Source organism: Mustela erminea, chromosome 16 (assembly GCF_009829155.1).
Source record: "Mustela erminea isolate mMusErm1 chromosome 16, mMusErm1.Pri, whole genome shotgun sequence".
NCBI classification, from domain to species: domain Eukaryota; kingdom Metazoa; phylum Chordata; class Mammalia; order Carnivora; family Mustelidae; genus Mustela; species Mustela erminea.
In genome coordinates, this window is record NC_045629.1 from 2,738,251 (window position 1) to 2,764,225 (window position 25,975).

The following is a 25,975-nucleotide window of genomic DNA, read 5'->3' on the forward strand; positions in this document are numbered from 1 at the left end:
GTCACATATGAAATTAATCTAAGTTACCGTAGCATTTACAATAGGATTATAAGTTGGGTATTTTTATCAACATGATTTTATATTTTGTTGCCAGACTGGGAAATTGCTGATTTTCTGTGCCAAGTACACAGAAATTTTAGGATTTGATTAATTGGTGATTGATAGATATGTAAAGGTTTGTTTTTTCCCTCTTTATTTAAGAGGTTAATCAAAAAGTGAGTTATTTTCATGTTTTGTGTGTGGTTAAGATGTCTTGACATGGGGATATAAAGATTGTAGACATCACCATTCTTTAAAGTTAACTTGAACATCTATCTCAAATTCAGCCTTTTCACTACATTATTGCTACCCTGAAAGAAATTGCTAAGTCTAGATTTGCAAATGTCAGACTAAAACACATGGTAGTTTGCTGGAAATAGTACAGACTATGTATTTTTTATTTTATATATAATTTCTAAAAATATTTTATTTATTTTTTTGAGAAAGAGAGAGAGCAGGGGTAGAAGTAGAGAGAGAGGGAGAGGGACAATCACACTCCCCACTGAGCTCAGAGCCTGATGTGGAGCTCAATCCCAGTACCCTGAGATCATGACCTGAGCCCAAGCTAGATGCTTAACCACCTGAATCACACAAGAACTTCCGTAATATATTTTTGACTCATCCTTCTGCTAGGTAAGGAGATCCTGTAGCTGCTATACTCATCAAAATTCAAGAGAAATTGGTATACTGAGAAACTGGTGACATGTTATACTCACCCTACTGAGTAACTGATGATGGTGAAAGTGAGAATACACATCATTTACTGGGTGAGTTCTATTTGTTTTATATTTCTACTTATCACTATCAGTCATAAGTAAATTCTTAAATTCATATTAATAGTTTTTAACAAAAGAAAATAAATAAAATTTCACCTTTTTCTACATTTACTCCCTGGAAATTTCATTCTGGGTCATGACATTAAGTATCATTTAGATGCTAGTTCTCTGATTTTTATCATCAGGCATGACCCCACTCCCAAATTCCAGACTTCTCAGTACAATGCTGTATTAGACTTTTCTTTTTTGTTGCCTATCTTTACAAAAGAGTCATATGTCAGTTAATCGACCTTAGAACTGGATGAATTCAGGTAAAGAAAAAATGAGCACTTGCCTAGCTTTACAGTACTTTATAGTAAGTACTATACTTTACAGTACTTGTTCAGCTTTTGAGAGTGAATTTCTTTGTGATCAGTACAAATAATTAGACTGATATATTCTGACTGGGTCATAGAAGCTACTGTCTCAGACTCAAATTATCCTCTTTTAGATTTGATTAGAACTTATCTGTGAGAAAAAGGGATAAAACAATAAAAAAGTAAAAACTAGTATTTTTCTTTATATTTTCTCAGTAGAAATATTGTTATCCTAATTAGACTTTCTAAAGTCTACCTGTTAAACCACTATCATCCCCAACGTTAGAAAATTAGTCACACAAAATATGGTTTGCTTATCTTTTTAAGCCTGAAGTTTATAAATAGAGTATGGACAATTGTTCAGAAGCTTGAAGATAATTTTGTTTTTGTTTGAATCATTAAGTAGATTACTAATTGGATTTGGAAGAACACAACTCAAATTGTATCAGGAAAAGTAGTACCAAAAAAAAAATTGCTGGTCTTTAGCCCTCATTATTTCATCTGCTCAATTTGACTTAACATTTCTCTCCATTGGCAAGGTGACAGTAATTAGTGCTGGAAAAAAATCATGTTTAACATCAAGTCTAAGAATGAAAGAAGAGCCACATTTAAGATCATACACAATAAATGTGAATCACAAGTCAAGAGCTTCAAATATGATTTTGTTCATTTTGTTGAAGAACTTGAAGTTAAAAAGTCAAGGCTTTAAAACATTGGCTAGGCAGCTATATAATCAGGCAACTGACTGGGAAATAGAATGTTTACATCAGCTAGGCTCTTATATCTTTAATCGAATGAGCTTGTGATTGGCTTTTTTAGCCTATGGAATGTTCCCAGTGCTCAGCAGCATCCTTAGCTTTGCAGCCACTTTAATGTCCATAAGCAAGTTTCTGACTCTGGAGCTTTCTTGCAAAACACTTCAGGGACCACAGTCCCTACCAGTTTCCTATCAAATTATTCTATTTTCACATTCTGGTATATAGTCCCTTCAAAATGCATTTCTTCCCATTTTCTCTATTACAGAAGATACACACTAGGCACAGTGTAAACTAGATGCTGCAGAAGGAGAGCTTATTTGTTGAGACTTCCTTGATATCACTTGAGATCCATCACCAGAAATGCCCTTTTGTAATTCATATTCATACTCATCAAAATTCTCCATCTTCTGTAGGATGCACTTTACCTTCTTCCTCAGTCAAAATTCCCTTGATGGGACCACTGTGGTGACCACTCCGGAAGATCAAACCTCATGTCCCTTCAGTTGGGCACTCTCCTGGTAGCCTGTGCTTCTTTTCACCCTTTACATTAGTAGCTCTGTGGAGCTATATACAAATTACACACACACACACACACACACACACACACACACACACACAGAACTTTCTGGGCTGTGGCTGGATGCTGCAGCACCATAAATAATTATGCTGACATGGCATGGCAGCTGGAGCATTAGGAATGATGTGCCTCTGATAGCTACTGGTTATATGCAGTAGTGATACTCAGGGGTGTAAAAAATCACTTTGTCCTGTCAAACTATGCTTATTGCTACAATTTAATAAATAAAGCCCTTAGCTATATATATATATATATTTCAAAAGTATCTAGTACAGGGGAAGGTCCAAGATGGTAGAGGAGTAGTAGACTTTAATCTCATCTGGTCTCAGAAATTCATCTAAATAGCTATGAAACCATTCTGAATGTTTATGAACTCAACAGGAAATCAAAGAAAGGAACAGCTACAGCTCCATGACCAGAAAAACAGTCACTGTCTGCAAGGTAGGGTATTCAAAGAAATGAACCCTAGATGATATAAGGGAAGAGTAGATCATTGGGCAAAGGAACCTCCATCAGCCAGCTACCAGCAATGATAGAGTAGCAGAAAAAACAACAACAACAACAACAACAAAAAACAGAACTTTTAGAAGTCTGCTCCAGTGAGGGACATCCCTCTGGTGGCTAAAGTGGGGATAGAACAAACACTGGGACAGTGTGGTCTCAGGATCCTTGGGTTCCAGAAAGATTGGGGGCGCCTGAGTGTGGCAGAGCTACCATGTAACTCTATGGGGAAGCCAACTGCAAAGAGTGAGCTCAGGAGTAGCCTGTCAGATCAGAGTTGCCATAAACCATGATCTGCAGCACAGTCAGGCCATTGCTCTTCAAGCAGGGGCCCAAAAAGGAGCAGAACCAGGAAGACACCCCTTCCTTCCCTGGGAGAAATGTCATGAGAGCATGCCACAGGAGTCTGCTGGGTTTGGAGATTCCAAACAGAGTTGTGTGCCCATGATAGAAACGCTCAGTCATGGCTGAGTTAGCACAGAATGGAGCGGAAACCAAGAATACATGAGTGATTGATTTTCTCTGAGGGTTCACTGAAGAGTGTGCCTCTCAAGCTCTCAGCTCTTATTCTTATCTTATAAAGCTGCTCAGAAAGCCTCCAGGGAACAAAAGCCACATAGAACAAACCAGAGAAGATTACTTAGCCTGACCCCCTGGAAAGGACAGTGCAATTCCACCTGGGGAAATGACACCTGGAAATCAATGGAACAGCCCCCTTCCTCAGAAGATCAGCAAGAACATCTAGCCAAGACCAAGTTTACGGATCAATGAGAACTGCAAAACTCCAATGCTAGGGGAATACAGCATGAAGAATTCATGGCTTTCCCCCCCATGATTCCTCAGTCTTTCAACATAATTTTTTTTTTAATTTTCTTTATTTTTCTTTAAAAAAAAATGTTCTTCTTTCTTTTTTCAAGCAACTTCTAATCTTACTAACTCCTTTTCTAAAATCCTTTTCTTTAAATTTTATTTTATTTTTTCAGTGTTCTTTTTAATTTTAATTTTTAAATCATATTATATCTCTTCATTGTATTCAACCTTATTTTGTGTATATATTATATATATTTTTTTGTGTGTGTATACACATATTTCTTTAAAATTTTAGAATGTAGTTTCTTCTAACAGACTAAAATATGCCCCAAATCTAGTATGGTTCTGTCCTATTCACTCACCTGATTATATTCTCTCTCTCTCTCTTTCCTCCCCCTCCCTAGTTGCAGATCTCTTCTGATTTGATTAGTGTATATTTCTCTGGGTCATTGTTGCCATTTTAGTATTTTGTTCTCTCATTCATCTATTATTCTCTGGACAGAATGAGAAGATGGAAAAACTCACCTCAAAAAAGAGAACAAGAGGCAGTACTGACTGCCAGGGACTTGAACAATGAGGACATTAATAAGATTATATATAATTATATAATTAATATATAATATATAATATATAATTATATATAATATATAATTATATTATAATAATATAATTAATTATATAATTATAATATATATAATTATATAATTAATATAATTATATAGAGAAGAGCTGGGCTTGAAAAATAATAGAAGATACCAGAGAATCCCTTTCTGAAGAAATAAAAGAACTAAACTCTAACCAGGTAGAAATTTTAAAAAGTTATTAATGAGATCCAATTAAAAAATGGAGGCTCTAACTGCTATGATAAATGAGTCAAAAGAGAGAATTAGTGATATAGAAGACCAAGTGATGGAGAATAAAGACACTGAGAAAAAGAGATAAACAACTACTGTATCAGGAGGGGAGAATTCAAGAGATAAATGATACCATAATGCAAGATAATATTAAAATAATTGGGATCCCAGAAGAAGAAAAATAAAGAAAGAGAAAAGCAGTATATTAGAGCAAGTTATAGTGGAGAACTTCCCTAATCTTGGGAGAGAAACAGACATCAAAATCCAGGAGACACAGAAAACCCCCTCAAAATTAATAAAAATAAGTCAAGACTTCAACATCTAATAGTAAAACTTACCAATCTTAGAGACAAAGAGAAAATCCTGAAATCAGCTCAGGACAATAGGTCTGTAACCTATAATGGTAGAAGCATTAGATTGGCAGCAGACCTATCCACAGAGACCTGGCAGACCAGAAAGGACTGACATGATATATACAGAACACTAAATGAGAAAAATATGCAGCCAAAAAGATTTTATCCAAGTACAATGCTATTCACAATAGGAGGAGTGATAAAATGCTTCCAGGAAAACTGAAACTAAAAGAATTTGTGAACACCAAATCACCCTTACAAGAAATATGGAAAGGGGTCCTCTAAGCAAAGATAGAGCCCCAAAGTAACATAGACCAGAAAGGAATAGGGACAATATACAGTAACTGTAACCTTACAAGCAATACAGTGGCACTAAATTCATACCTTTCAATAGTTATCCTGAATATAAATGCCCCAATCAAAAGAAACAGGATATCAGATTAGATAAAAAAGTAAGACCCATTGATATACTGTTTGCAAGAGACTCATTTTAGACCAAAATACACCAACGTATTGAAAGTGAGGGGTTGGAGAACTGTTTCTTACACTATTAGACATCTAAAGAAAGGTGGGACTCAATCCTTATATCAGACAAATTAAATTTTCAACCAAAGACTGTAATAGTAGATGAGAAGGGAAATATATCATAACTAAAGTGTCAATCCAACAACAACAACAAAACGAAAAGTAACAGTTATAAGTATTTATGCCCCTAACATGGGAACAGCTAATTATATAAGCCATTTAATAACAAAATTAAAGAAACATATTGACAATTACACAGTAATAGTGGGGATTTTAACAACCCCCTCACTGCAATGGACAGATTGTCTAAGCAAAAGATCAGCAAAGAGATAAGGGCTTTGAAGGACACATCAGACTAAACAGACTTCACATGAACATTCAGAACATTTCATGCCAAAGCAACGGAATATACATCCTTCTCCAGAACAGATCATGTCTGGGGTTACAAATCAGGTCTCAACCAGTACCAAAAGATTGAGATTATTCCCTGCATATTTTTGGACCACAACACCTTGAAACTGTAACTCAATCCCAAGAGGAAATTTTGGAAGAACTCAAATCCATGGAAGTTAAAGACGATCCTTCTAAAAAATGAATGGGTCAACCAGAAAATTAAAGAGGAATTTTAAAAATTCATGGAAACAGGGGTGCCTGGGTGGCTCGGTCATTAAGTGTCTGCCTTTGGCTCAGTTCATGATCCCAGCCAGGGTCCTAGGATCGAGCCCCACATCAGGCTCCCTGCTCAGCAGAAGACTTCTTCTCCTACTCACCCTGCTTGTGTTTCCTCTCTCACTCTCTCTCTGTCAAATAAACGATACAAATCTTTAAAAAAATTCATGGAAACAAATGAAAATCAAAACAAATGTTCAAAATCTTTGGGATGCAGCAAAGGCAGTCCTAAAAGAGAAATATAAAGCACTACAGTCCTTTCTCAAGAAAAAAAAAAAAAAAGTCCCAAATACACAACCTAACCCTACACCTATGGGACCTGGAAAAAGAACAGCAAATAAAGGCTAAACCCAGCAGGAGAAGAGAAATAATAAAGATCTGAACAGAAATCAATGAAATAGAAACCAAAAGAACAGTTGAACAGATCATCAGAATTAGGAGTTGATTCTTTGAAAGAATTAACTGGTCAAACTTATCAAAAAGAAAAGAAAAAGGACCCAAATAAATAAAATCATGAATGAAAAAGGAGACATCGCAACCAACACTGAAGAAATACAAACAATTATAAGAACATATTATGAGCAACCATATGCCAACAAATTAGGCAATTGGGAAGAAACGAATGCATTCCTAGTGATGTGTAAACTACCAGAACTGAAAGAGAAAGCAATAGAGAACCTGAAGAGACTCATAACCAGCAAGGAAATTGAAGCAGTAATCAAAAATTTCCCAACAAACAAGATCCTAGGGCCAGATGGCTTCCCTGGAGAATTGTACCAAACATTTAAAAAAGAATTAATAGCTATTCTTCTGAAACTGTTTCATAAAATATAAATGAAAGGAAAACTTCCAAATGAATTCTATGAAGCCAGAATTACCTTGATCCCAAAACCTTATGAAGACACCACCAAACAGGAGATTACAGATCAATATCTCTACTAATCCTACTGATTAGTATTTTGATGAGAATTTTTGAACATGAGTGCAAAAATTCTCATCAAAATACTAGTCAGTAGGACCCAACAGAACATTAAAAGGATTATTCACCAGAACAAAATGGGAATTATTCTTGGGCTGCATGTTTGGGTCAATATATGAAAATCCATCAATATGAGACACTACATTAATAAAAGAAAGGACAAGAACCATATGATCTTCTCAATAGATGCTGAACAAGCATTTGACAAGTATAGCATGTTTTCTTGATTAAAACTTTTCACAGTGTAGGGATAGAGGGGAATATATGTCAATATTGTAAAAGCCATATGTGAAAAACCCACAGGGAATATCATTCTCAATGGGGAAAAACAGAGAGCTTTCCCCCTAAGATCAGGAACATGACAGAGATGTCCACTTTCACCACTGTTGTTCAACACAGTATTAGAAGTCCTAGTCTCAGCAATCAGACAACAAAAGAGAAATGAAAGGCTTTTGAATTGGCAAAGAAGTCAAACTCTTGCTCTTTGCAGATGATATGATACTCTAGGTGGAAAAGCCAAAAAACTCTACCCCAAAACTGATAAAGCTCATAGAGGAATTCAGTAAAGTGGCAGGATATAATATCAAAGGACAGAAAACAGTTGCATTTCTTACATTAATAATAACACAGAAGAAAGAGAAATTAAGGAATTGATAACATTTATAATTGCACCCCAAAATATAAGATACATAGGAATAAACCTAACCAAAGAGGCAAAAGCTCTGTACTCAGAAAACTATAGAATACTCAGGAAATAAATCAAGAAAGAAACAAAGGAATGGAAAAATGTTCCATGTTCACAGATTGGAAGGAAAAATATTGTGAAAATGTTTATGCTACTTAGACCAATCTACACATTCAATGGAATCCCTATCAAAATACCATCAACTTTATCTTCATGGAGCTGGAACAAACAATCCTAAAATTTGTGTAGAATGAGAAAAGACCCAGAGTATCCAAAGGGATGTTGAAAAAGAAAACCAAAAGTGCAGGCATCATGATTCTGGACTTCACGCTATATTACAAAGCTGTCATCATCAAGACAGTATGATATTGGCACAAAAATAGACACATAGATCAATGGAACAAAGTAGAGAGTCCAGAAATGGACCCTCAACTCTATGTTCAATTCATCTTTAACAAAGCAGGAAAGAATATCCAATGTAAAGAAGACAGTCTCTTCAATAAATGATTTGAGGAAAATTGGATAGCTACATGCAGTAGAATGAAACTGGACAATTTACACCATACATGAAGACAGACTCAAACTGGATGAAAAGCCTCAATGTGAAGCAGGAATCCATCAATATGCTAATATGCTAGAGGGAAACAAAGGCAACAACCTCTTTGACCTCAGCCACAGCAACTTCTGGCAAGGCAAGGGAAACAAAGCAAATATGAACTGTTGGGATTTCATTAATAAAAGGCTTTTGCACACACACACACGCGCGTGCGTGCACACGCATGAACACACACACACAAGAAGGCCTTTGCACAGCAAAGGAAGCAGTCAACAAAACCAAAAGACAACCAACAGAATGGGAGAAGATATTTGCAAATGGCATATGAGATAAAGGGCTTGTATCCAAAATCAATAAGGATCTTATCAAGCTCAACACCCAAAGAACAAAGAATCCAATGAAGAAATGGGAAGAAGACAACAATAGGCATTTCTTCAAAGAAGAAATCCAAATGGCCAAGAGACACATGAAAAAATGCTCAATATCACTCAATCAGCTGGGAAATACAAATCAAAAGCACAATGAGTTAACACATCACACCAGTCAGAATGACTGAAATTAATGAGTCAGGAAACAACAGATGTTGGAGAGAGAAAGGGGAGAAAGGGGAACCGTCCTACACTGTTGGTGCAAACTCCAGGGAACAGTATGTAGGTTCCTCAAAAAGTTGAAAATAGAGCTATCCTATGACCCAGAAATTGCACCACTGGGTATTTACCCCAAAGATAGAAATGTATTGATCTGAAGCCCAGATGTCCATCAACAGATGAATGGATAAGGAAGAATGAATAGATACATGTATATATTCATATACATATACACATATATATTATATATGTATATGTATATGTATATGTATATGTATATATATATATACACACACACACTCACATATATAAGGGAATACTACTACGCAGCCATCAGTAAAAAAGAAATCTTGCCATTTGCAAGAATGTGAGTGAAGTAGAGGGCATTATGCTAAATGAAAGTGAAATAAGTCCATCAGAGAAAGACAGTTTCATATGATCTCACTGATATGTGAAATTTAAGAAACAAAACAGAGTATCATAGAGGGAAAAGAGGAAGAAATGAAACAAGACAAAACCAGAGAGGGAGACAACCATAAGAGACTCTTAATCTCAGGAAACGGTGGATTACTGGAGGGGTGAGGAACTGAAGGATGGTGTGGCAGACTGATAGACATTGGGGAGGGTGTGTGCTGTGGTAAGCACTGTGTGTTGTGTAAAACTGTTGAATCACAGACCTGTACCTCTGAAATCTATAATACATTATATTTTAATAATAAAAATGCACATATTATAGGATTACTTGTAACATTAGAATATTTAGTAACTTTATTTTATGTATTAAGCAATTCAAAACAGTATAAAGACCCTTTTTAAATTTTCTATGGAAGTATATATTGCTACCTTTACTATAAATAGGTTATAAGTATATAGTAGCATCCCTTACATATAGCATCCCTTTAGGAAAAAGAACAATTATAGTTCTATATAAAATTATGCATGTATGATCTATTAATTATACAGTGTTTCTCAAAAGCCATTTGTTGTTTTGTGTCATCACTGCATTGCCAAATATGTTACATGAACAAAAATAAACTCTGGTGCATTACCATCAAGTGTCAGTGGCAATGGAAAGATTTTATTTCAGTGGCTGACCTGAGTCCTTGAGACACACCAAGGTATGTGAAACATTTGGAGATGGTAAGGCTGGGCTCATCAGGGGAGTCTTCACAGGCCTCAAAATAAGAAAGTCCAAATCATCCTGAACTTCTTTGGATGACACACTGACAAAATGATGGTAAGAGACACCATTCTTGCCTGATGACTTATTTTTCTTTTCCTTTTATTCTGTCTCCTTTCTGTGGGCAAAAGGGCAATATTCCATTAGAGTTTAACTCAGTGACTTTTTTTCTTTAAGCTCCTTAACTTTGTTTTTACCACTTGAACTTCTTAGTGGGGAAGCTGTTTTTTTTGTTTTTTTTTTTTTTTTCTCACTTTGCTAAATGGTTATACTTTAGTGAATGATTTTGGCATTGATTATATGTCTTGAATTCCCAAAGAACATTCTGGCACAGTTGTACATCTGTTCCTCAATTGACACACAGATTCTAACACTACTCAAGCCAGACAACAAGCTGTAGAAGTGGAAGTTTTTATTTGATAAGGAAATAAGCAATTATTTACAATATAGTATGTATTATTTAGAAGATATAAGTTGATTTATATATAGAAAATGCTATAAATAACACATCCACATGGGAAAATTTCAAAATGAATTAGTACAGGATTACAAAGACATATGTTTCTGTCTTATGAAGGCCAAAAGACTATTTCCCCTTAGACTGAACTGGTGTCACCCATGGTGTTATGGGATATAAACCAGGCCATCCAGACTCTAGGCAATCAAATGAGGTTTGGCAGTAAAGTAAGGATGGATACCTTCCTCTTCATTGATCGCTCTTAATGGAGGCAATTAAACTAACATGTGAAACCAGAATGTTAATGCCTTTTACATTAACAATGGGCATTCTCCTTCATATATGAGATGAAACAGGGGATAAGCTTGATGAGAATAAGTTCCTTATATAATCAAGCAATATGAGAAGATAACCATTGATAATCATTTCTCTGATGGAAATTAAAAGTATCAAAATTAAATATTCTTTTGTCCTCAAAGTAGTTTTCAGTATAACAAAGACAACTCTCACAAATTTGGTTTGGTTTGTAAAAATTAAGTCACCTTTTCAAAAATACAATTTTGAAAATTCAGTTCTTTAAACTTTTAGGTTCTGCTTATAAAAGTCTAGGTATAAATCTATCAATTTTTAACAATTATATTAATAGGGGCCTTTATTCTACTCATAAACTTAATTACCATTTTAACTATATTTATAAAATATAACTTTCTCTTTGAGTACAGCAGTGTTATGACTGAGAAGAGGTACTCTGTATTTGTAGAAATCTTATAAATTAATCATATTCTTCATATTTGATAAAACTTAAGTTATTTTAAATGTCAAATATTAAGCTATTAAGAGTTTAAATTGTGTGTAATCTTTGTAACACTACTACTTAACATTGTAAACCTTAGACAAAATTTGATGTATGTATTCTAAATTTCATTTAAAATCTGGTTTCTTTTTCAAGTAGGCTAATTTTTGTTAAAATTTTTAAGCACATAAAACATCAAATTTTCACAGATTTCTAAATACCAGTACAGTAATACTGTGAATATTAATTATTTTAAAATTCTTTTGTTTTATTTTTTCAGTGCCCCAAGATTCATTGTTTATGCTCCCAAGTAAGTGTTCAATGCAATACATGCCCTGCTTAATATCCACCACAAATTCTTGAGAAACAATTAATAGCTAACTTCTTGGTTAACAGAGCTATGTATCAGAAATTCTGGTTGAGTTAGGACTGAGAGCTTTAGATATGAGGTTAAATCTCATCAGTGAGTTTATCCTAATGTCTTTTCTAATAATCATCATCCACAAACTTCCACACTTAGAAAAGAGCTGGACTGGTACTTCACTGGCCATAGACCTTTCGTTGATGCAGGCACACAACTGCAACACACTGTTTGGCCATCTCCAAGTACACAATTTACTACACATCAATTGTTCTGAATTTATCATTCTTTGTTTCTTAAGAGGTATAAATATATTTTCTTAAGACACGCACTCTGGGAAACAAACTGAGGTTTACAGAAGGGAGGTGGATGGGAGTATGGAATAACAGGGTAATGACTTAAGGAGGGAATGTGGTGGTGATGGGCACTGGGTGTTATACGCAACTAATGAATCATTGAACACTACATCAAAAAATAATGATGTCTGTACTATACAGTGGCTAAATAAACATAATAAAAAATAATAAATAAATAAATAAACAAAGACACAAAAAAGAGATAAATAAATAAATAAAATCTTTAAAAAAAAAAAGATGCCAAGGAAAGGGGCATATGATGATATCCACTGATGAGAAGAAATGCTTCAAATCTGAAATATTAATTTTCAAGTGATCCCTACAAGAAAAATTTATCATATTAAATATTTAATTGTTAAGATAAATCACATAGTATTGCTTTATCTTAATATATAGAAATATGTTACCAAATTTTTGTGATCTGATTCTTGTTTGGACTGGTCTGAAGCTTCAAGGGCTCTTTCTGTTAAAGACTTATTATACTGGGGCACCTGGGTGGTTCAGTGGGTTAAAGCCTCTGCCTTCAGCTCAAGTCATGAACCCAGCATCCTGGGATGGAGCCCCACATCCGGCTCTCTGCTCAGCGGGGAGCCTGCTTCCCCTTCTTTCTCTCTGCCTGCCTCTCTGCCTACTTATAATCTCTGTCAAATGAATAAATAAATCTTAAAAAAAACAAAAAGACTCAGTAGACCAGTGTTTCCTCTCTCTTGACCCCAAATGTGGTTCTGACTTGCATTTCTATGTGGAAGTTGAAGGAGGGTGCTTCCCAATCAGGAGTGAGCTATGCCGCATACATATGCAGACAACACATTGTGCTCTCTGAACACAGATAGTCCAAAAAGATGCACAAAAAACACATTAATTATCTATATTTTATAGATTCAAGGGCACTCTAGTGAAAACCACAGAAAAAAATTTTAATTGACAATTTGCAGCTTTATTTTAATATTCATGTTAAAATGCAAATGCTCAATCAATCTTATAAGAAACAAAACTGGAGAACTTAGACTAGCTAATCTCAAAATATAATACTATAGTTACTGCCAGCAGGCTGCAGAATGAGTTAGCAAACCAAAGCAAGAGCCAAAGAGCCTCAGTGGTGTTGATCAATGTGTTAGAATTCTCATTACAACACCACTCTGCAGGAGCAGGATAGATCCTGCTTAAAATTTGGTTGCATGTCAAGACTGATGACATCCATACATACCAAGAGGGTGTGAGATTTATTATTTACATAATGAAGACTCTGGTGAGTAGCATGGTAAGCATTTTGAGCAGGTAGTAAATGGTTTGAAAAAGCAGAAAGAGAGGACTGGTTTAGGGTCTTTATCAAAATTAGGAGTGGGACCAGAATAAGACACTTACCTGCATGCCTTGAAACCCTCACTAACACAAAGGAAGGAAGCACCTAGGCTTTTTTATCAGCTTTCTCGGATATAGGGCATAAAGGGAAAAAGGGGAGATGAGGCTTAAAAGCTGTTAGCAGTCAAACATCAAAAAAATGGAGTCACACTCTATTACAGCTTTGAAGAAAGCAGATACTGAAATGATAGCAAAGGAAACTGTACAAACATATAGCATTGTAGTAAATATTGTGCACTGAAGAGATAGAATATGGTATTTACTAAGTCCAATTTAAGTTTTCAGATTAGAAATGATTTCTCCTAGAATCAATAGCTTTTAGAAGTAAGTATATAAAATGTTTTTCATTGGTTTTTGGTTAGCTGCAACTTCCAAGTAGCATGCTACTAGTGAAAGAAAAATACAAACACTAAAGCTTCTCAAAATAATCACCTTACAACTATGAATCACTACACTGTGCTGGAATTCTTTCTATCTCTCTAGAATACATTTCTTCATCTTCTAAACTCTCTCCTCTACTTCTAAAACACCACTCAATATTGAATACTTTAGGGTTTGGTCATGAGCTTCATCCTTCTTTTTTAATTCCTTCTTTCTAGATCAAGGATTGTTAAAATAGAGCCCCTGGTCCAAATTCAGCCTGCCACCTTTATTTGTATGGCCCCTGAGTTGAGAATAGTTTTTACATTTTAAATGGTTTAGGAAAGAAAAAAAAAAAAGCAGAATCACATTACATTATACCTGAAAATAAAATTTCAGTGCCCACAAATGAAGCTTCATTGGAACACAGCTACACTCCGTTTAGGCATTATGAATTGGTGGCTCCAACAGCACTGCTACAGCACTGAGGAGCTGTACCAAAAGGGATATAAAATGCTCCCATATCTCCACACTGCTTCTTGGCATACTGCAAACAGATGTTTGCATTCATCTATATATGATGTGATGCCAGCTCAAACTGCAACTATAAGAGTGCCTAGTTTATATATGGAATTTCTAAAATTACACAATTCAAATTTTAGTTCTTACACGTATATATGTTTTATCATTACCACAGTAGAAACACTATATGAAGCTAACTCAACTGTTTTATTTCACTTTTTAATGTATTCAGTCCTACCAGCACTCTACCTTCAATATAACAATGAGTGAGGAATCACTATAGGGAAAGACATTACAGTTGGTTTTATTTTTCCATTTCTTTGAGTGCCATTTTTCAGCACAAGTGGTTGGTGGCTACAGGGAAGTGACATGAGCAAGAAGGGTAAGGATAGGGTTCCCCAGAATGCCATGGTCTCAAAGTCAGTTCTGGTTTGAACAAGTGCACCTACATGAGCTGTCAGTATTCCCACTTAATCAGTCATGGATATAAAATCCCTATCTTGTACTTTGATTTCATTCATCTCCCATGCATCATGAGTTCACTGTGCCCTTGCAGCATCACAAACACCATATGAAAACAGGGTAACAAGGAATAGTGATCGTTCATATTGCATGTATCTCAAGTACAAAAAAATTTAAAAACCAAGGTTATGACAGCAATGCATAACACCAAGTGCTAGGCACTTCTAAGTATGGAGTCATGCGCTGATACAGAGGATACATGCCCATGAAGACAACTTTGTCACTGGATTGTAAGTAATGTAAGCCTGTTATCTACATATCATGGGCTGTCAAAAGTTAAAACATGAAAGTGATCTCAGCCCCCTTGCCAGTTTGCACAGTAAATATGTGTTCCTAGTTAAAACTACAGTTCCAACATTCATATTTCAATACAAATAAAAAAGACATATTTATATTTCAAATTCTATTGAATTGAGCAATTGAGGAACTTCCATTTTACCTTTGAGGGAAGTTAATCTGCAATACAATGGTATGATGAAGGAGAAATATCAAGAGAAGAATAATAGAGCCAATAATTACTTTCCAAAGAACAAATATACTCATGCACTCATAGACTGATATCAGTATTTGGCAGTCTATCTGTGTAAAAAGATATATTACACACAAAACATGTAAAATCTCATTCCACATTAACTTTATTAATAACACGGGGCACCTGGGTGGCTCAGTGGGTTAAGCCTCTGCCTTCAGCTTAGGTCATGATCCCAGGGTCCTGGGATCAAGCCCTGCATTGGGCTATCTGCTCAGCAGGGAGACTGTTTCCCCCTCTCTCTCTTTGCTTGCTTCTCTGCCTACTTGTGATTTCTGTCTGTCAAATAAATAAATGAAATCTTTAAAAAAATTATCAATAACAGACAAATAGTAGCAATTGATTTTGAGTCTAGAGAACATTAATTTTAAATCTTAATTATGTGAAATTATATCCCCCAAAAGGACTCCCTTTTTCTCATTTGTAGATTTATATAACAAAAAAAGCAAACCTAATTTTTAGGTTATATCTTTTCTATATCTTTTTAATTTTTTTATTAACATATAATGTATTATTAGCCCCAGGGCTAATAATTCAGGTCTGTGAATTGCCAGGTTTACACATGTCATAACACATACCTTCCCCAATGTCCATAACCCCACCACCCTCTCCCTACCCACCTCCTCACGGCAACCCACAGTTCGTTTTGTTTGTTTGTTTGTTTGTTTTTTAAAGATTTTATTTATTTATTTGACAGAGAGAGATCACGAGTAGGCAGAGAGGCAGGCAGAGAGAGAGGAGGAAGCAGGCTACCCGCTGAGCAGAGAGCCCGATGCAGGGCTCAATTCCAGGACCCTGGGATCATGACCCGAGCTGAAGGCAGAGGCTTTAACCCACTGAGCCACCCAGGCGCCCCCACAGTTAGTTTTATAAAATTAAGTCTCTTATGGTTTGTTTCCCACACAATCCCATCTTGTTTCATTTATTCTTTTCCTATCCCCCAAGCTCCCCATCTTGCTTCTCAACTTCCTCATATCAGGGAGATCATATTATAATAGTCTTTCTCTGATTGACTTATTTCACTAAGCATAATACCCTCTAGTTCCATCCATGTCATTGCAAATGGCAAGATTTCATTTATTTTGATGGCTGCATAGTATTCCATTGTATGTATGTGTATATATATATATATATATATATATATATATATATATATATACCACATCTTCTTTATCCATTCATCTGTTGATGGACATCTAGGTTCTTTCTATAGTTTGGCTATTGTGGACATTGCTGCTATAAACATTGAGATGCCCATGCCCCTTCAGATCACTACATTTGTATCTTTAGGGTTAATATCCAATAGTGCAATGGCTGGGTCATAACATAACTCTATTTTCAACTTTTTGAGGAATCTCCATGCTGTTTTTCAGTGTGGTTGCACCAGCTTACATTCCCACCAACATTGTAGGAGGGTTCCCCTTTCTCTGCATCCTTACCAACACATGTCATTTTTATTAGGTTATATCTTAAATTTTATACAAACACATAAATATATATAAATATATATAGTAATAAATGTGTTTTTAAAATTTAATTTAATTCAAATTGTGTGTGTGTGTGTGTTCCAAAGTTCATTGTTTATGCACCTCACCCAGTGCTCCATGCAATACGTGCCCTCCTTCATACCCACCACCAGGCTCTCCCAACCCTCCACCCCATCCCCTCCAAAACCCTCAGTTTGTTTCTCAGAGTCCTCAGTCTCTCATGGTTTGTCTCCCCCTTCAATTTCCCCCAACTCACTTCTCCTCCCCATCTCCTAAACTCCTCCATGTTATATGCTCCACAAGTAAATGAAACCATATGATAATTGACTCTCTCTGCTTGATTTATTTCACTCAGCATAATCTCCTCCAGTCCCATCCATGTTGATACAAAAGTTGGGTATTTATCCTTTCTGATGGAGGCATACTACTCTATTGTCTGTATAGACCATATGTCCTTTATCCATTTGTCTGTTGAAGGGCATCTTAGTTCTTTCCACAGCTTGGTGACTGCGTCCATTGCTGCTATGAATACTGGGGTACCCTTTTTTTTGCTACATCTGTATCTTTGTGGTAAATACTCAATAGTGAAATTTCGGGGTCATCAGATATCTCTATTTTTAATTTTTTGAGGAATTTCCACTGCTTTCCAAAGTGGCTACACCAACTTGCATTCCCACCAACAGTCTAAGAGGGTTACTCTTTCTCCACATACTCTCCAACACTTGATGTTTACTGTTTTGTTAATTCAACTTATTCTAACAGGTGTAAGGTGGTATCTCAATGTGGTTTTGATTTGAATCTCCCTGATGGCTAATGATGATGAACATTTTTTCATGTGATCATGAGCCATTTGTATGTCTTCTTTGGAGAAGTGTCTGTTGATGTCTCCTGCCCATTTTTTAACATGATTATCTGTTCTTTGGGAGTTGAATTTGAGGAGTTCTTTAGAGATCTTTGTCTGTAGTGTCATTTGTGAATATCTACCCCCATTGTGTGGGTTGCCTTTTTGTCTTGTTACTGTTTCCTTTGCTGTGGAGAAACTTTTGATATTGATGAAATTCCAAAAGTTCATTTTCACTTTTGTTTTCTTTGCCTTTGGAGACATGTCCTGAAAGAATTTGCTAAGGCCGATGTTGAAAAGGTTACTGATTATATTCTCCTCTAGGATTTTAATAGATTCCTCCCTCACATTAAGGTCTGTTATCCATTTCGAGTTTATCTTTGCATATTGTATAAGGAAATGCCTGAGTTTCATTCTTCTATACATAGCTGCCCAATTTTCCCAGCACCATTTATTGAAGAAACTCTTTTATTTCCACTGTATAATTTTTTCTGCGTTCATTTTTTGTCCATACCTTTGGGGGGTCCATATCTGAGTTTTCTACTCTATTCCATTGCTTATATGTCTGTTGTTGTGCCCCTAGCATGCTGTCTTTGTGATCACAGCTTTGTAATAAAGCTTGAAATCAGGCAACATGATACCCCCAGTTTTGTTTTCCTTTTTCCATATTTCCTTAGCAGTTTGGGGTCTCTTCTGGTTCTATATAATTTTAGGATTGCTTGTTCCAGCTCTGTGAAAAATGCTGTAAGTTTGTAAGTTTGATTTGGGTGGCATTGAAAGTATGGATTGATCTAGGCAGTATAGACATTTTAACAATGTTTATTCTTCCAATGCATGATTGTCTTCGATCTTCCAAAATGGTCTTCCATCTTTTTCGTCTTCTTCAATTTCTTTCATAACTGTTCTGTAGTTCCTTGAGTACAGATATTTTACCTCTTTGGTTAGGTTTATTGCCAGGTATCTTATTGTTCTTGTTGCTACAGTAAATGGAATTGATTCTCTAATTTCCCTTTCTGTATTTTCATTGTTAGTGTATAAGAAAGCAACTGAGTTCTGTACATTGATTTTATATCCTACCACATTACTGAACTGCTGTATGAATTTTAGTAGTTTGGGGATGGATTCTTTTGGGTTTTCCATATAAAGTATCATGTCAACTGTGAAGACAGAAGTTTGACTTCTTTGCCAAACTTTTTGTTGTTTGATTACTGAGCCTAGGACTTCTAGTACTATGTTGAACAAAAGTGGTGAGATTGGGCATCTTTTTCATGTTCCTAATCTCAATAGAAAGGCTCTCAGCTTGTCCCCTTTGAGAATGATATTGGTTGTGGGTTTTTCATAGATAGATTTTATGAAGCTGAGGAATTTTCCCTCTATCCTTATATTGAAAGGTTTTAATTAGGAATGGATGCTGTATCTTGTCAAATGCTTTCTCTGCATCAATAAAGAGGACCACGTGGTTCTTCTCTCTTCTCTTATTGATTTGTTCTATCACATTGATTGACTTGGGAATGTTGAACCACCTTTACATTCCAAAAGATAAATCCAAACTGGTCATGGAGGATAATCCTTTTAATGTGCTTTGGATCCTATTAGCTTGTTGAGATCTTGTTGAGAATCTTGGCATCCATATTTGTCAGGGATATTGGTCTGAAATTTTCCTTTCTGATAGTGACTTTGCCTGGCTTGGGGATCAGGATAATTCTGGCTTCATAAAAAAAATATCTGGAAGATTTATTTGGTTTCTATTTTTTGAAAAAGCTTCAGAAGAATAGGTATTCTTTCTTCTTTGAATGTTTGTTAAGATTCTCCAGGGAGGGGGGGACAAGATGATGGGGAAGTAGGAGGAGGTGCCTTTTAAACCTGTACCCTAAAGTGAGCTGATTACCTACTGAAGAACTCTGATCACCCATGAAATCAGCCTGAGATCAGAATTATACACTTCTGGATCTCTACAGGGACAGAAGACACTAGTGGGCAGGAAAGTTGAGTCCTTCAACAAAGATATCAAGATACATCCAGGAAAAATCAAAACAACTTGCTTGCCCACACTGAAAATTTATAACCACTCTCCCATCTTTTTCTTCCACCACTGTTTCTGTGTTTGTCCTGATAGTATATAAATCTTACACTTGGGGTTCTTTTTGACGAGGTTCTTCCTCTCTCTCTCTCTCTCTCTCTCTCTCTCTATATATATATATATATATATATATATTCTCTTGTCATATACTTTTATCAGTCTTTTTGTTTGTCTGTTTTTGTTTGTATACTTCATGAACCTTACCTTGGGCCCATTTGGGCTTAGCCTTCTCTTTTATCTTCCCTTTTTTCTTCTGTCTCTCTCTCTCTCTTTTTTTCTTTTTCTTTTCTTTCTTCTCTCATTTGGGTGGGGAATCCTGATTGCTCAGAAGCTTTCTAGGGTGCACCTTGACTGCACCACGGCCAATACATCCAGCTACATCTGTTCAGTCATCTCTCACCAAAAAGGCTAGGTGGAGGAATGCCCAACAGAAGAAAAATACAGAGGATGGGTCTTCTGCAACAGAGCTAACAGCTATCAACATAGACAATATGTCAGAAAGAGAATCCAGGCAAACAGTTATCCAGGCAATAGCTAGGTTGGAGAAAGCCATGGATGACCAAACAGAATTGATTAGGGCGGATCTGAAAGTACCCAGACAGGATGTTCACAATATTAGGCCTGAGTTGAAAGCTACCAGAAATGAGGTTCACAATGCTCTCAATGAGTTCCAATCTAATCTAAATTCTCTCAAAGCTAGGGTAACTGAGACAGAAGATAGAATTAGTGATCTGGAGGACAGATTGAGAGAAGGGATCAGGAGGAAGCCTGGAACAAACAGTTTAGAAACCACGAAAACAGAATCAGGAAAATAAATAATGCCATGAAACGTTCCAACATCAAAATTACTGGAATCCCTGGAGGGGAGGAGAAAGAAAGAAGTCTAGAAGATATAGTGGAACAAGTTCTTCATGAAAATTTTCCCAATCTCACGAAGGGAACCAGCGTTCATGTACGAGAGGCTGAACGGTCTCCACCCAAGATTATACATTCCAAAAAAACATCAAGGCATCTGATAGTCAAATTGAGGAATCATAATTGTAGGTATAATCTCTTAAAAGCCGCTAAGACAAAGAGGCTCCTTACTTAGAGAGGAAAGCCCATCAGAATAACGTCAGACCTGTCCACAGAGACCTGGAAAGCCAGAAAGGGCTGACAAAATATATTCAGGGCACTGAATGAGAAGAACATACAGCCAAGAATACTTTATCCAGCAAGACTGACATTCAAAATGGATGAAGAGATAGAGTTTCCAAGACCGGCAAGGCTTAAAAGACTATGCAACCACCAAGCCGACACTGCAGGAAATATTAGGGGGGTTCTATAAAAGAGGAAAAATCCTAAGAATAGCATTGAACAGAAATATAGAGACAATCTACAGAAAGAAACACTTCATAGGTAAAAAGGTGTCAATAAAAACGTATCTATCAATAATCACTCTCAATGTGAATGGCCTAAATGCGTCCATAAAATGGCACAGGGTTGCAGATTGGATAAAACGACAGGACCCATCCATATGTTGTCTACAAGAGACCCATTTGGAACCTAAAGATACACCCAGACTAAAAGTGAAGGAATGGAGAAGCACCTTTCATGCAAATGGGCCTCAAAAGAAGGCTGGGGTAGCGATTCTGATATCAGACAAATTAGATTTTAACTAAAGACTATAGTCAGAGATACAGAAGGACACTACATCATTCTTAAAGGGACTATCCACCAAGATGATCTAACAATTATAAATATCTATGCCCCCAATATGGGAGTAGCCAATTACATAAGAAAACCATTAATCAAGATAAAGAATTATATGATATGAATACATTAATAGTAGGAGATTTTAACACACCTTTCTCAGAAATAGACAGATCATCAAAGCAGAAAAACAATAAAGAAACAAGAGCATTGAATGACACATTGGACCAGATAGACCTCATAGATATATACAGAACATACCACCATAAAACAACAGAATACTCATCTTCTCAAGTGCACATGGAACCTTCTCCAGAATAGACCACATACTGGGTCACAAATCAGGACTCAACTGATACCAAGAGACTGAGATTATTCCCTGCATATTCTCAGATCACAATTCTTGGAAACTGGAGCTCAAACACAAGGAAAAGTTCTGAAGGAACTCAAACACCTGGAAGCTAAAGACCACCTTGCTTAAGAATGGTTGGATCAACCAGGATATCAAAGAAGAACTGAAACAATTCATGGAAACCAATGAGAATGAAGACACTTTGGTCCAAAACCTATGGGATACAGCAAAAGCAGTGCTAAGGGGAAAATACATAGCCATCCAGCCTCTCTCAAAAAAATTAAAAAATCCAGAACACAGCAGCTGTCTCTACACCTTAAAAAACTGGAGACTCAACAACAAATCAAACCAACTCCACACATAAGAAGGGAAATACTCAAGATTAGAGATGAGATCAATGGGGTAGAAACCAGAGATACAGTAGAACGTATCAATTAAACTAGAAGCTGGTTTTTTTAAAGAATCAACAAGATTGATAAACCATTGGCCACACTAATCCAAAATAAAAGAGAGAAAGCCCAAATTAATAAAATTATGAATGAAAAGGGAGAGATCACAACTAACACCAAGGAAGTAGAAACAATCATCAGAAATTATTATCAACAGTTATATGCCAATGAGCTAAACAACCTAGATTAAATGGATGCATTCCTGGAAAACTATAAATTCCCAAAATTGAACCAGGAAGAAATTGACAACCTGAATAGACTGATATCTAGTAACGAGATTGAAGTGGTGATCAAAAACCTCCCAAAAAACAAGAGCCCAGGACCTGACGGATTCCCTGGGGAATTCTACCAAATTTTCAAAGAAGAAATAACACCTATTCTCCTGAAGCTGTTTCAAAAAATTGAAGCAGAAGGAAAACTTCCAGACTCTTTCTATGAAGCCAGCATTACCCTGATCCCCAAACCAGGCAAAGACTCTACCAGAAAGGAGAATTTCAGACCAATATCACTGAAGAATATGGATGCTAATATTCTCAACAAGATCCTAGCAAACAGGATCCAACAGCATATTAAAAAGATAATCCACCATGACCAGGTGGGATTCATCCTTGGGATACAAGGATGGTTCAACATCGTAAATCAATCAATGTGATAGAACAAATTAATATGAGAAGAGAGAAGAACCACATGGTCCTCTCAATTGATGCATAAAAAACATTTGATAAAATCCAGCATCCATTCCTGATTAAAATGCTTCAAAATATAGGGATAGAGGGAACATTCCTGAACTTCATAAAATCTATCTATGAAAGACCCACAGCAAATATCATCCTCAATGGGAAAAAGCTTGCAGCCTTCCCGTTGAGATCAGGAACACAACAAGGATGTCCACTCTCACCACTCTTGTTCAACATAGTATTAGAAGTCCTAGCAACAGCAGTCAGTCAACAAAGAGAAATAAATGTATCCAAATTGGCAAGGAAGAAGTCAAACTCTCTCTCTTCGCAGATGACATGATTCTTTATATGGAAAACCCAAAAGACTCCACCCCAAACTACTAGAACTCATACAGCAATTCAGCAACTTGGCAGGATACAAAGTCAATGTACAGATATCAGGGGCTTTCTTATACATTAACAATGAAAATACAGAAAGGGAAATTAGAGAATCGATTCCATTTACTATAGCACCAAGAACCATAACATACCTGGGAATAAACCTAACCAAAGAGGTAAAGGATCTGTATTCAAGGAACTACAGGACACTCATGAAAGAAATTGAAGAAGACCCAAAAAATGGAAGACCATCTCATGCTCTTGGACAGAAGAATAAACATTGTTTAAATGTCTATACTGCCTAGAGCAATCTATACTTTTAATGCCATTCTGATCAAAATTCCACCAGTATTTTTCAAAGAGCTGGAGAAAATAATCCTAAAATTTGTATGGAATCAGAAGAGACCCCGAATCAGGAATAAGGAAATATTGAAAAACAAAAATAAAACTGGGGGCATCACGCTACCTGATTTCAAGCTTTACTACAAAGCTGTGATCACCAAGACAGCATGGTACTGGCATAAAAACAGACACATAGCCCAGTGGAACAGAGTAGAGAGACCAGTGGAACAGAGTAGAGAGCCCAGATATGGACCCTCAATGCTATGGGCAAATAATCTTTGACAAAACAGGGAAAAATATACAGTGGAAAAAAGACTGTCTCTTCAATAAATGGTGCTGGGAAAACTGGATAGCTATATGTAGAAGAATGAAACTCGACCATTCTCTTACACTGTACACAAAGATAAACTCAAAATGGATAAAAGACCTCAACGTGAGACAGGAATCCATCAGAATCCTAGAGGAGAACATAGGCAGTAACCCCTTCAATATCAGCCACAGCAACTTCTTTCAAGATATGTCTCCAAAGACAAAGGAAACAAAAGTGAAGATAAACTTTTGGGACTTCATCAAAATCAAAAGCTCCTGCACAGCAAAGGAAACAGTCAAGAAAACAAAGAGGCAACCCACGGAATGGGAGAAGATATTTGCAAATGACAGTACAGACAAAAGGTTGATATCCAGGATCTATAAAGAACTCCTCAAACTCAACACACACAAAACAATCATATCAAAAAAATGGGCAAAATATATGAACAGACACATCTCCAATGAAGACATACAAATGGCTATCAGATACATGAAAAAATGTTCATCATCACTAGCCATCAGGGAGATTCAAATTAAAACCACACTGAGATATCACCTTACACCAGTTAGAATGGCCAAAATTATCAAGACAGGAAACAACATGTGTTGGAGGGGATGTGGAGAAAGGGGAACCCTCTTCCTCTGTTGGTGGGAATGCAAGTTGGTGCAGCCTCTTTGGAGAACAGTATGGATATTCCTCAAGAAATTAAAAATAGAACTTCCCTATGACCCTGAAATTGCACTCCTGGGTATTTACCCCAAAGATACAGATGTAGTGAAAATAAGGGCCATCTGTACCCCAATGTTTATAGTAGCAATGGCCACAGTCGCCAAACTGTGGAAAGAACCAAGATGCCCTTAAACAGACAAATGGATACGGAAGATGTGGTCCATATACACTATGGAGTATTATGCCTCCATCAGAAAGGACAAATACCCAACTTCTGTAGCAACATAGACGGGACTGGAAGAGATTATGCTGAGTGAAATAAGTCAAACAGAGAGAGTCAATTATATGGTTTCACTTATTTGTGGAGCACAAAAAATAGCATGGAGGACATGGGGAGTTAGAGAAGAGAAGGGAGTTGGGGAAAATTGGAAGGGGAGGTGAACCATGAGAGACTATGGCCTCTGAAAAACAATCTGAGGATTTTGAAGGGGCGGGGGGGGGGAGGTTGGGGTACCAGGTGGTGGATATTATAGAGGGCACCGACTGCATGGAGCACTGGGTGTGGTGCAAAAATAATGAATACTGTTATGCTGAAAATAAATAAAAAATAAATTTAAAAAATTCTCTAGAGAATCCATCAGGTCCTGGGCTCTGGTTTTTTGGGAGGTTTTTGGCCACTGCTTCAATCTCATTACTTGATATTGGTCTATTCAGGTTGTCAATTTCTTCCTCAATCAGTTTTGGGAATGTACACATTTCCAGGAATGCACCCATTTCATCTAGGTTGCTTGACTTATTGGCATATAACTCTTAATAATAATTTCTGGTGATTGTTTTATTCCCTTTATGTTAGTCATGATCTCTACCTATTCATTCATAATTTTATTAATTTGGGTCCTCTCTTTTTTTGGATTAGTTAAGCCAATGGTTTATTGAACTTATTGATCCTTTCAAAAACAAAAGCTTCTAGTTTTGTTGATGTGTTCTATTATATCTTTAGCTTCTATCTCATTGATCTTAGCTTTAATCTTGATTATTTCCCTTCTTGTTTGTGGTGTTTGCTTAATTTGTTGTTGATTCTCCAGTTCTTTAAGGTGTAAAGAAAGTTGGTATATTTGAGATTGATCAATTTTCTTGAGTGAGGCTTGGATGGCTATATATTTGCCATATCCCACAGGTTTTGGACAGAAGTGTCTTCGTTCTCATTGGTTTCCATGAATTGTTTAAGTTC